This window comes from Myotis brandtii, unplaced genomic scaffold, assembly GCF_000412655.1.
Source record: "Myotis brandtii unplaced genomic scaffold, ASM41265v1 scaffold155, whole genome shotgun sequence".
Lineage (NCBI taxonomy): Eukaryota > Metazoa > Chordata > Mammalia > Chiroptera > Vespertilionidae > Myotis > Myotis brandtii.
Genome location: NW_005355621.1, coordinates 3065639 through 3079349, shown reverse-complemented (window position 1 = coordinate 3079349; position 13711 = coordinate 3065639). Strand labels below are relative to the sequence as shown.

General features: G+C 45.2%; 1 protein-coding gene across 1 annotated transcript in view; it reads right to left on the bottom strand.

Moving 5' to 3' along the window:
- Window positions 1-1479, bottom strand: part of GLT8D2 (glycosyltransferase 8 domain containing 2) — a 31207-nt gene extending 29728 nt beyond the window's left edge. The window contains exon 1 of the mRNA XM_005861693.2: window positions 754-1479. The gene's annotated coding sequence lies outside the window, so the exon portion shown is untranslated. The remainder of the gene's footprint in view (window positions 1-753) is intronic.
- Window positions 1480-13711: the final 12232 nt, after the last annotated feature.

Genomic DNA, 13711 nt, shown 5'->3' with positions numbered 1-13711 from the left:
TCTCTCTCTCTCTCTCTCTCTCTCTCTCTCTCTCTCTCATTTCCCTTTGTATTAAGTATCCCTTCTTATGTTATGTATCAGGTTTATCCAATATGTTACACTTGCTCATAAAGTGGATATAAGAAAACATTTTTTGAAAGTTCAAAAGCATTCTCCACTTGAACACTGACTAAGCTCTTGTCCCGTTCATGACTCTGTATTTACAATGAGCTTCATTTAGATTTCCACAACTGCCAGTCCTTTGGTGGGGGCAGGGAGCTGGGGACCTCAGAAGAGCTTCCTGGGACAGATTCCGAAAACATGAGTCCAGATCAATGACATCTTTTGTGGCTCAGAACCGTATCTGCACTGAATGCTAGACTAGCATTTATCTGTGTCCTGGCTAACTGCTGATTTCCATGTTTAAAATACGATGCAAGTAGTAAACCGCAGCATTTTGGGTGGGTGGGGATAAACCCGGGTCAGGCAAAGCAGTCCAGGTTGTGAGCAACTTGCTCATTGAGTGTCCTGGATTTGCTACAATGGCAAACAAACAAAACAAAAACAAAAACCCACCAAAACAACAACACCCAAAATACAAAAAAAAAAAAAAAGTTCCGTTGGAATGCTGCAAACATTGGCTGGGGCTCCTGAAGGCAAAGTTTGTGTGGGCCAGTCTCCCTCTGATTTACTTTCTTGCATCTACAGCAAAATAAAGGACTGGGGCAGGGTGAGACGGAAAGGCTGCCACCCGGCTTGTAAATTTCTGTTTACCTGGTGACTGGCGAGGGCAGGGCTTTGGGCTCCTGGGTCCAGAAGAGCTGCAGGGCTGAGAGTTCAAATAGCGACTGGCCCCGGGCTGCTGCCCTTCACTGCCGCCGCTGCTTCTGAGATCCCATTGGAAAACCCCAGGGGCCGGAGAGTCCAAGGCCAATGTTATGTTTCCAAGACAGTATTCCTCCCCGGCTCGCACCTCCCTTTGCTTGCGTTGACTCTGCAGCAGCTCCGGTTTCTCCACCCCTGGGCGAAGCAGCTGGGGATCCAGGCGGTGCGCTGGCGGCCCCTGAAACCACTTCCAGATGTGCTGGCAGGCCAGCTGGGATGGGCCTGCCTTCCCCTGGAATCCCAGTCCGGGAGCCTGCGTGCATTTCAAAAACAGGACTGCTCTGGAGGGAAAGAGGAGAGACCAAGGAAAAGCAAATGCCCGGAAGGTGAATTTCTACCACATGTTGGGTCCAGCAGAAGAGGAAAATAAAGTTCATAGTGATTTTAAGAATATCTCTGTAGGCACTAGCTTCTCCTGAAATCTAGTGATTAAAATGCTGTTGTCCCCCCTCCTTCCCAAAGCGGCCAGAGGTGACCTCTGAAAATGGTTCTATTCACTCTGACCCAGAAAACCCCACAAAATCATGCCAATCAAGAGGCTCAAATCTTAGTGTTCACTTTCAGAACACTCGTGAAACTGCCCAGGCCATCAAGGGTATGACTATTCGAAAAGCCGCCAAGTATCTGAAGGATGTCCCTTTACAGAGCAATGTGTGCCATTCCGTCGTGCCAATGGTGGAGTTGGTAGGTGTGCCCAGGTCAAACAGTGGGGCTGGACGCTGAATTTTTGCTGCACTTGCTTAAAAAATGCAGGGAGTAAAGCTGACCTAAAGGGCTTAGATGTAGACTCTCTGGTCATTGCGCACATTCAGGTGAACAAAGGTCCCAAGATGCAGCGCAGAACGTACCGAGCTCACGGGCGGATTAACCCACACACGAGCTCTCACTGCCACATTGACCCCTCACGGAAAAACAGCAGATTGCTCCTAAACCGGGAGAGGAGGTTGCACAGAAGTAAAAGCTATCCCAGAAGAAACAAAAAATTATGGCCTGGAAGTAAATTCAGCATAAAAAAATACTAATAAAAGTAATACAAAAATGCTGTTGTCCCAAATTAAAGCCCAGATAACAATTGTGGTCTCATTCTACCAGGGCAACAATAAGCGACAGACGTACCAAGAGGGTGTGTTTTGTGCCTGAACATGGAAAGGAATCAACCCCACCCCGTGCTGTGCTGTTCTGAGTTTCTGTCTCTGATTCTCTGAAACCCAGGAAATGGTGCCAGCAGTTTGCCTGGGATCGTGGGCCTTAGGACTCTTTCTGCAATGGCCTCTCCCCCTAGTTCCTGTAAGGAAAGGAGTACCCACCCCTCATACCTCCTTCTGCAGTGGTGTTGCTGGAGAGAAGTTAGATGCAAGTCACACTGTAATTTTAAATTTTCTAGTAGTCACTTTAGGAAACGCACAAAGAGGGAAAATTAATTTTAACGATACATTTCATTTAACCCAATATGTACAAAATAGTATTCCAACTTGTAATCCATAGAAAACATTATAAACCACACATTTTATGTTTTGGGGGTACTAGGTATTTAAATCTGGTGTATACTTTACACTTGCAGCACTCCTCAGTCTAAACACTAAATCTCATCAGAAACAATTGATTTCATAAAATGCATAGTTTAAAAACCATAGAGGGGATAAATGGTGGTGAAATAAATAAATAATAAAAGTAAATTCACAGACCCAAGTTGTTCCAATCATTTAAAAAAAAAAAAGTTTTCCAATGACTGAATCCAGTATCTTTTTTTTTCAATTTCAATGAATTAAAACTAAATAAAATTTAAAATTCAGTTCCTCAGTCGCACTAGTCACATTTTAAGAAGAATTAATAGCTAATGTGGCTAGTGTCTACTATACTGAATGAACAGTAATTGTAAGAAAAACGATTTCGTGGGTTGTTGTTTTTTCAGACTTGAACTTGAAGAGGGGGGATATCCTGAATTTGTACAGAACTTTTAAAGGGCAAAGTGTTTTCATATCTTCTACTTTATTCTCACAACATTCCTGTCAAGTAAGTTGAACAGCTGTGTTTTGCCCCAATTTGCAGCTGAGCAAACTGAGGCTTTGAACAAGTTAAACTCCAAGTTCCCAAAGCAAATTAGTGATGAAGCCAGGACTGGAATTCCTGTTCAGCATTTCTCAACTGTTTCTTACTGGAGGCATATTTCAGATACTGGGGTTTCTGACAGCAACCCTAGAGTTCAATTGCATCCATAGTGATTGCATTCTTCACTTGGTCTCTGCCGGAAGCCAGTCCATCCTTGCTGCTTGACACAGTTGCTGCAGGGAAGAAACATCTGCACAGCATATGTTTCAAGGGACCTGGCGTATATGGCATACTGTTCTTAATATGTTTGCTCCCCTTCTTGGCACTATGTGTTTTAACCAAGGTCACCTCTCCGAGAAAGGTTGTTTCCTCAGGTAGGGATTTTTCCCTGAAGTTAGGGAGGGAATAAAACCCCTTAACTAAATGCCAGGCGGGTAGTTAATCACTTTAACTACGAACAATCACCCTTAAGCTACATAATCTTTACTCCCTGGAATGGAGATAAGAAATGCCCTAACCTTTGGAATAGAAATTGACAGGAATAAAATCAACTGGTATAAATACAGATGTAACAAGACAATAAAAGACAGAACCTGGCTGGAGAACCTAGTGAGAGAACATGGCTAGAGAACCTGGCTACAGAACCTGGCTATGATGATCACCTGAACGCTGTCTCCGTGTCATTCCTTCTTCGCCGACTCCGTCCACACCTTTGGGGACCCCTGGACCTGCTGGGGTTGGACCCCAACAGGTCTCTCTGCAGCATCAGGTCACTGCTTGTATAGAATTATTGTCTGTCCTGGTGGTGTTCCCTTTTGTATTCTCATCCCAAAGCCCTCCTACAATCCAGCAAGCATGTCATTTTTCTTTGGACCTGGCTTGACATTCTTTTAGTCCTCTTCTTTCTTGACTGCCAGCAAGGTGTACTCTTTTTAAAAAATCCTATTTTTATTGATTTTAGAGAGAGAGGAAGAGAAAGGGAGAGAGAGAGAGACCAACATCAATGTGAGAGAGAAACATTGATCGGTTGCCATTGCCTCCCATATGTACCCTGACCAGGTATCAAACCTGCAACCTGGGCATGTGCCCTCAGTGGGAATAGAACCCAGGACTTTTTGGTGTACAGGACTATGCTCCCACCAATCAAGCCACACAGGCCAGGATGGTGTACTTGTACTCTGTTTTAAACCACAACTCTAGTCAATGCTTTAGCTAACAGACATGGTTGTAAGATATTTATCTCTAGTTGGGGCAAAAGCATTTTTATACACTGGTCTTGTGGGAAGTCAGAAGGTTCAGTTGCAGCACAGGGTACTGTGCACTAAGTACTCTTGTTCCAGTCCGCACTGCACCCACATGAGCAAAAATAGCATCAACATTTCCTTGCCCAGGGCTTGCCACCGCTCTTCCAGAATTGTGTGCTGTCAGGAGCAGCAGGCCGGTCTCTCCAACACTCTAAGCGACCTCCTGACATTCCTGTTTCCTCCGAAGATAGTGTTTTCTCCTGTGTATCTCTCATCCACCTGTCAGGATGCCTGACCCAGTGTAAGAGCTCCTGAATAAGTGAGTTCAGAGAGGAGGACAACCAAAGCACTCAAGAGGAGGACTCGGAATTGGAATAATAATTATGTGGTTTTTGTAGACCCTGCTTACTATTCAAATTAACTTCTATGTGGACCCAAATCTCTCTGGTCATTGATCCTCGTACACTTTCTTGCTGACCCCCTGCCGTCTCCAACTTCAGATTCTTTCTCCTTTATTTCTGCTGGGCAATGTCCTGAGGATGCAAGAGGTGCATTATCCATGACCTAGATTTCTACACTGTATGTACATATTCTTCCCTGGGGAAGAAATGAGGACAGAGAGAGACACGGGGTATAAGTGCAGTGGCTACCAGCATGGGCTCCGGAGACAGACAGACCTAGGTGCTAGCTCAAGCCTTATATGTATGTGTTACTAAAAATCTCACTTCAGTTTCTCATCTACAGTATAAAGTAGGGAAGCCTCATAGGCCCCTCATAGGACCCTGGTAGGGTTAAAAGGCATCATGCATGTAAAACTCTCATCAAGGACTCAAAACATGGAGGTTATTACTGTTGTTGTCTGGAGAAACCCAAGGTATGAACAAGGGAAATGAAGTGTAACAGTAACATATTTGGAACAATAACAACAACAACAAAAATCCAAGTGAGTCAGTTATACGATGTTGCAAACACTGCTGGTAGCCTACTTAATAACCTTCTCTGCTTCCTCCCTTCAAATAGAAACACTATCTTTTGGGGCAGAAGGTGCCTGCTAAGGATTAACAATAGTCGTCTTCTCAGACATCCTAAGCTAGAGTGTCTGTGAGCAGAGCGGCTGTCTGACTTCCTAGAAAGCTACATTTTCCTGGCAGAGAGCGTGTGGTACCTTTTGCCCTTTCTTCCTGTCTGAAATCCAACTTTGATGCCTGGAGGTGGAGGAGCATCTTGCAGCTCTGAGGATCAAGGTCCACGCTGGGCTGCTGCATATGGTCACAGTGGCTGTGCATGGAGCCTGCAGTGTCGAGTCAGCGAGGGGCCTGGCAGGACACAGATGGCTCAATCCAATAGGCTAGTGGTGGAGATTTTGAAAAAAAAAAAAAGGCTATTTGAAGTGTGTAGTCAGGGGTGTTAGGGAAATGTGGTTAAGAGATGGTTCGGTAGCCTGGGGTTAGAAAATGCAGGGAGCCATCACCGCCCCTGGCCCTGAAGGATGAGGGAAGGGAGTAGTTAGCAGGACTACGAGGAAAAAGTTGCATTAACAGGGCAGCCCAATAGTGGCAGCCTGTGCTGACCCACAGAGAAGGGACTAGGGGGCTAATTCCTCCAATCTCCTCTTGGTGGTACCTCCCATCAGCCAAACCCAAATGGAAGTCAGAGGGCAAGGGAGCTCAAGTGATGTAATCCACTTCTGTCAGCCTCTCAGGGCACTGAACAGGTTGAAGAGTGGAGGGTTGATCTGTATAAGCAAACAGAAAATATCCTTGCACAGGGTGGCCAGCAGCCTTGCACGTGTTTATAGGGCAGAGCAAGGACAACGGAGGAGCCCGAGTCCCTGGTGGCATCGGGAGCCACCCGGCAGCTCTGAACTAACTACTTAGGACACATCTTGCTAAATGAGGAAAAGAAGCCCTCTGTGCTAAGTCACTTTGGTCAGGTTTCAGTCCTATGCCTGAATGCAGTCCTGTGTGACCTTGATGCATTTCACGTGCATTTTAAATTTGTGGTGTCAATATATTGTATATCTGGCTCATTAGATGTGACCTTGATGCATTTCACGTGCATTTTAAATTTGTCAATATATTGTATATCTGGTTCATTAGTATTCCATGTTTCTTTTCTGTTGAAAGTCAAATGGTCATCATTTCTTCTTACCCAATGGGCCTGCCTTGCTGAGTATAGATAAACCTTCGATAAAAATTTATTAAAGCTGATAAAGGTGACTGGAAGGAAAGGAGAGAGTATTCTGTAGTAGCAGTGACTCACTCAATGACTGGGTTGGGCTGACAAGCCTCTACTCATTGCCTCTGTCTCCCAGGGCTGGGCTCCAAGATCACCCACATGGGGCAGGAAGCACAACTATAAGAGCCCCAGTTCCCTCTTTTGCCTGGTGGAGCTCAACGATGGGTCCTCTCCTTGTCTGGAGCTTAGGTCCCCTGTTACCCCGATCTGCACAATTGCTCTTGCACCCTACTCTTTGCACCTGGGTTCTCTCCCACACAAGATGACCGTTTTTTTCTTCCTTGGCTCTTGTGCCAATTTCCTTTCTTGTAACTGGTGTAGGCTCTCCCTGGCCTAGAATCCTGCCTTGCTCTTGCCTGCTGCCCTCTCCATGCCTTGGCCACAGCTCCAGCCAAGACCCATGGCCAGAGCCGTGCGATCTGTGAACAGGCCTCTCAGACACCATCTGCTCCCTTCATCTTGGGAGCAGTGAGTGCCTGCCCAGACTCTCTGCTGCTGGAGTCCAGTCGACCTGCTGGCACTCCCCGAAACCTCTCCTCAGAGCTCTGCCAAAAAACCCTTGGCCCGAGTCCTCAGTTGAAATTAAGGTATCCCTTGGACATGCAATTTATACTCTTGGCTGAAAACACAGCACTGTCTGCTGCCTCCCAGTATGAGTCCCTCCCTTGGAGGCAGATACCTCAGTGGCTTAGAAGGAGCAGAAACGGTAATGATGTAATGAAAATGCTGCTGCTGCTGGAGTAAAACCATTTACTACTTCCCAAATGCTACCTGCCTGCCAGGCATTGCTTAAGTGCGGCACTGTGCTTGTTTGCATGGCAACAGCGCCAATTTCAGTTACCACGGTTTAATTTAATAACATCATCCCTCTCCCCCAAGCAACGCAGTTCAAATCTGTCACCATAGAATAACTGTAATCCCATAAGTGCAAACTTTGTGGCTGGCTTTTCAAAGTAACTGTGCAAATCACAGATCTACATCAGAATCAGCGGCCACTCATGTCACTTCTTTGACACAGTGGCTGTTGGTGACTGGTCACTGGAATCCGTTGTTCAGTTTATGTACAGACAGCAAAGCGTGTAGTTGTAATGCTTCCTTCACACCCAGCGATAAACCCATGTGATGTTCAAAAATATGGGCAACAGAGAGAACTGACCAACAAAGATAAAAGTGTAGTAAAGAAACAAAAAGTGATCCCGCTGGGAGTAAAGTCCAAATCCAAGGTAAATGGCCGTGAGCTATAACTATTCAACTCTAGATATGCAGCCAGGAAAAGTGAGTAAAAGTGAATTTATGAACGTAAGCGAGGAAAGTGGTGGTGATGAAAAGGAGGCAGACGTTGCAGAGAAAGTGAGTGAGTGAAAAATTCACACCGAAGGAACTCTCCCAGGTGTTTTGTGACATTGAAAGTGTGAAGGATAGCCGAAACCGGTTTGGCTCAGTGGATAAAGCGTTGGCCTGAGGACTGAAAGGTCCCAGGTTCGATTCCGGTCAAGGGCATGTACCTGAGTTGCAGGCACATCCCGGAGGGGGATGTGCAGGAGGCAGCTGATCGATGTTTCTCTCTCATCGATGTTTCTAACTCTCTATCTCTCTCCCTTCCTCTCTGTAAAATATCAATAAAATATATTAAAAAAAAAGTGTGAAGGATAAAATATGGGAAGCTGATCCAAATTGAGAAAGGAGTACGCCAATTTGCCAACTTGCCAAGGCACAGAAAAGCTGCTCGCGCTGTACAGTAATAAGAAGGTGCTCTGGGTAAGTTTTACACAAAAATTAAAATTTTGTTCTCCATGTTTCTAATGTTTTAAATTACAGAATGACAAATAAATATTAGGTTAGCTAACTTTTCATTTCCCTAGATATTTAAAGCCAACAGGGAGAGATTTAAACATTCTGACAAATTTTAAAGGTCACCGAACAATTGTGATTTTTCTCATTGAGAAGTAAGACCACTTTGCAGTGTTTAAGCTTGCATGGTCATTTTTATAGGACAGCACCACCATGCAAAGCAAAGGCTGCCTGTGTTTTACATCTATTCTCTCATTTGATCTTTAAATAACCCTAAGCAATAGATGCTAGTATCATCCCCATTATATAAAGAATCTGAGGCTCAACGACAATAAATAATTTGACCCAGACCAAAAAGCTAATGAAAGGCTGCACCTATTAGATTCTAAACCCCATGATCTTAACCTTTATGCTATATTATCAGTCCAGATAAATGATGGGTATTTGATATGGGGGAGCAGGTGTAAAGGAGAGAAAGTGATGAGAGATGAAGGTACCTTCTCTAATGTAATCTAAAACGGCTAGAACAGTATTGTCCAAAAGAGCTTTCTGTTTTCTATTCTATTTTTTAAAAAATATATTTGTATTGATTTCAGAGAGGAAGGGAGAGGGAGAAAGAGATAGAAACATCAATGATGAGAATCACTGATTGGCTGCTTTCTGCACACCCCCTACTGGGGATTGAGCCTGCAACCGGGACATGTGTCCTTGCCTGGAATCGAACCCGGGACCCTTAAGCCTGCAGGCTGACGCCCTATCCACTGAGCCAAATCAGCTAGGGCTTCTATTCTATTTTTAAAGCATATAACTATCTATATAATTTATAATCTATAATACAGAAATATATATTCAACCTTAATATACATGTAAATCTATGTGTACTCCTTAGTCTATCTTTTCTTGATCCTCCAGGATTTTGCTCCATCAAGAAACTTGAATATTACCTGGGTACATGGCCATCTATATATATATAAAAGGCTAATATGCAAAGTGTCCCCTCAGGAGTTTGACGGGGAGACCAGGAGTTTGATCGCTCACTAAGATGTGTGCTGACCACCCCGGGGTGGCACGGAACGAAGGAAGGCCCCGGCCGGCACTGGAAGGCCCCTATTGGCCCTGATTGCTGGCCAGGCCTAGGGACCCAGCCTGTGCACTAATTTTGTGCACTGAGCCTCTAGTTCTAAATAAAAACTACATTTCCTGGCTGGTGTGGCTCAATTGGTTGGAACATTGCTGCATACACTGAAAGGTTCGATTCCTGATCAGAGCACATACCCAGGTTGCAGGTTTGATCCCCATCGGGGTGCATTCGGGAGGCAACTGGTTGATGTTTCTCTCTTGCATGGATGTTTCTCTTTCTCTATATAAAAAAAACAACACAAATTAAATTAATAAAAACATATCCTCAGGTGAGGACTAAAAGAAAAACACTATATTTCCCAAACTTCTTCAACTGGCCTGTGACTAAATATTGGCTTATGGGATAAATAGAAAAAATATGTATAATCCCAGGATGTGTTCTGGAAAAGGGAATGTTCCTTTCTCTTACTCTTTCCTGCTGGCTGGAATGTGGATGAAATGGCTAGAGCTGAAGCAGCCATCTTGGGCCATGAGTTGGAAGGAGGAATTCTAAGCCATAAAATCTACAAATTCCTGAGGACTTGTGAGACAGAGCTGCCATGCCAGTTTCAGAATGCCACCTCCAATATTCATTTACATGAAAGAAACATCAACTTTTAAAGCCATTATTTATTTATTTTTTGATATTTCTGTCACTGCAGTTAACGTCATCTTAATATACCAAAGGCCTGGGGGTTCTGGGTGGCTTGTGGGCAAGATGCTTTTTGTCCCTGCAAAAGGAAAGTCCTATTTCCCCATCCTGGCTATCCTCCTGCTTCATGCCTTTGGGCATGTTATGTGAGGACACAATGCCCAGGGCTGCAAAAGCCTTCTTATGACCACAAAGGAAAGATCGAGAGAAATCCAAAGCAACCACTCAGAACCATGACACCATCGAAGTGCTGAACGAACTCTGGAGCCACCTACCCCAGATTTCTTGTGTAAGATAATTACGAGCCTTACCATTTAGTTACTATGTGTTGAATATTCTGCTACTTGTGGCAGAAAGCATTTCCAAATGACATTTCTCTTGCTGTGTTCTGAATGTTTATGTCCCTCCACAAATTCATCTGTTGAAAACCTCACCCCTAAAGCAATGTTATCATTAGGTGGGGCTTTTGGTATTTTGGTGCTTAGGTCATGAGGATGGAGCCCTCATGGATGAGATTAGTGCCCTTATAACAGAGACCCTAGAGACTTGCCTGGCCCCTTCCAACATGTAAAAATACAGGGAGAAGTCAGCATTCTGCAACCTGCAGACCCTGACCATGCTGGCAGCCTGATCTCGGACTTCCAGCCTCCATAACATTGAGAAATAAATTTCTGTTATTTATAAGCCACTGAGTCTGTAGTATTTTGTTTTTGCAGCCCAAAATGAGACTTGTGGCCCTAAAGAAGGATCTAGTTGAAAAAAGAAAGACTGACAATCAAGATGTTAAGAACAGCTTTCCCTGCACCCATTTCTCCCCTCCAACCACTGTTCGTTCTTTCCTTTCGTGGGCGAGTCTCTGTAAAAAGTGGACTACACATGCTATTTGCACTTTTTCACTTGCTATTCGTTCTTCGATCTTCTCTGCCTTCCTTCCTCCCACTCTGCTGAGCATTTTAATCTAGGCCACTAATAACCTAATTTTCAAATCAAATAGACACTTTTTTTTGTCTTCTTCCTCTCTGACCTCTCTATGCCTTTGGCTTTGATAACCACTTCCGCCTCTGAGAAATCCCCTTCATGGGTGGCTTCTTTGACATCACCCTCATCCAGTTCCCTTTTGACCTCTCTGGCTCCTCATTCTCTATTTTCTTCATGAGTGCCTCCGTCGGTCTGTACCTCCTAAATGTTGGCTTCTTCTCTTCCCTTTCTACACTCTCCTCCTAGGTGCTAACTTCTAATCCTGTATTTTCTAAGATTGAAGGTAGCTTTCTTGGGAACAGGGGCCCTAGTCTAGACTCGTCATTTAAACAGAGATGAGTCAAAGCTGATCTGGTAAAAGTATTTTTCCCGTTGGATTAAGCACTTAGTCATGGACTGAATTGTGTGCCCTCAAAGGATATGTTAAACCCTTAACACCCAATATCTGTGAATGTGCCCTTTTTTGGATACAGGGTCTTTGTAGATGTAATCAAGCTAAGATGAGGTCACTAGGATGGGCCTTAATCCAATATGACTGGTGAATGTATAAGAAGACAAGAGACAAAGACAGACACGGACAATACCCTGTGACGATGGAGGCAGATATTGGGGTGATGCAGCCACAGGCCCAAGAATGCCTATGTTTGATGGCTCCCACCAGAAGCTAGAGTCAAGGAAGCATTCTCCCCTATGGGTTTCAGAGGGATGAGGGCCCTGCTGACACCTTGATTTTGGATTTCTAGCCTCCAAGACTGTGAGACAGCCCATTCCTGTTGTTTCAAGCCGCCTGGTTGGTGGTGCTTTGTTACGGAAGTCCTAGGAAACGGATACACACTTCCTCCACTGTCCTGCAGCTCCTTATCTGACCAACCATTTATAACTTGCAAATATCATACACCAGTTTCGTTTAACATTGGGTTTGCAACTTTTTTTTTAATCCTCACCTGAGGATATTTTCCATTGATTTTAGAGAGAGTGGAAGGGAGACGGAAAGACAGAGAAAAATATCAATGTGACAGAAACACTTCGATTGTTTGCCTCCTGCAGGGCCAGGGAGGAGCCTGCAACTGAGGTATGTGCCCTGGACAGGAATCAAACCCCGGGACCCTTCCACTGAACCAAACTGGCTGAGGCAGTTTGCAACTTTTAAATTTTACTCTTAATCTTTTTCTTAAAGAACATTAAAAAAAACTTACCATCTATACTTACATAATCATTCAAAAAAGTTGGACATTTTAACAATGAACTTTCAGAATAAAGTACAGTTCTTTTAAAAAAAATAAGCATCAATGATGAGAGAGAATCATTGATCAGCTGCCTCCTGCACGTCGCCCACAGGGGATCAAGCCCGCACCCCAGGCATGTGCCCTGACTGGGAATCCAACCGTGACCTCCTGGTTCATAGGTTGACACTCAACCACTGAGCCACACCAGCTGGGCTAAAGTACAGTTCTTAATCAAATATCTTAAGTTTTATGAAAAACATATTCTCTATCTCTTCTCCAGTTTTGTTTTAGATACATAATAACTTTATAACAGAAACATTGAAGGGCCCCATGATATGTGACAAAGAAAACCTCCCTACATAAATATTCATATCCCTTTTCGTTTCCAGCCATCTTTCGCCTCCCTTCCCAAATTTTCTCTGACCCTATTTGAAATTGGGGTAATAGTGAAAAGGAGAATTTGAGAAGCAGGAGCTGAAAAGAACAGTGAGAATTCCTTTTTTAAAAGGTAGAGAATCACCCCTCAGAAGAAAGTTTAGATGGATGAGAAGGTGGAGAGGGAGCTGGGGAAGTGGGCTGAGCTCGGCATAGGAGAGAAATTGAAAATGACCAAAAAGGAGGAAGAAGGAATGTTAGGAAATTTTATAGATGTTGCGTGTACTCCTACTTTTTGAGAAAGTGAGGTAGGGGTTTTAATTGCTTCCCATTTTTTTCCCCCCTCCGGCTTGACTTGTGTCTCTTTGAGTGTGATTCTGTGTAGAACTAGGTCACAAAGCAGTCGAGCCTGACTTCTAAGGGTTACATCTAACCATGATCAGAGGCGGTTCTGTGGTGAAGGGTAGGGGCTCTGCAATCAGAACCCCGCGCCTGAACCCTGCTCCCCACCCTGTTCTGCTCGGAGCCCCGGGACAATTCCTTCTCTGTGCCTCACTCCCCCACCACGAGAAGGAGGTAACAGTACCCGCTCCCTGGATTGCTGGGAGGATCAAATGAGTTAGGACAGCCAAGGCCATGAGGACAGTGCTTGGCAACGGACGATGCTCACCTGTCGGTAATCAAACAGGACTCTCCGTATAACTCTCACCTGCTTACACGGAACAAAAACAGAAAGAACCTTTGGTGGCTCGCCGTTCCTCAGCCCCTGGGAATGTCATCGCCAAGCCTGGCCGTCCTGAGTGGCCTCTGCAGGCTCAGCTCCCCTCCTCCCTGGGGTCGTGGTCCAGACTCCCTCCCTCGCGCCCGCGTTCCAGGGTATCCCGGGCCCAGGCGGCGCGTCCCGCCTCCGCGGAGACAGACTTCGCTCTCCCCTCCCCGCGTCCCGACACCTCGAGCCTCTGCGCGAGCTTTCCGCCCTCGGTGCTGTGACCGCTGAACGGGTCTGACCCGCCCGCACATCCTAGATGCTCAAGGCGGCCGTAAAGGCAAACGCTGCACCTTCTCTCGCGCACACAAACCGCGGGGCGCTGGGTGGGGAGGGGAGACTTGGTCGTAGGAAACGTCCTCCCACCCAAAACCTGTGGCCCCGCTGCCCCGGGCCGGACGCGTAGCCC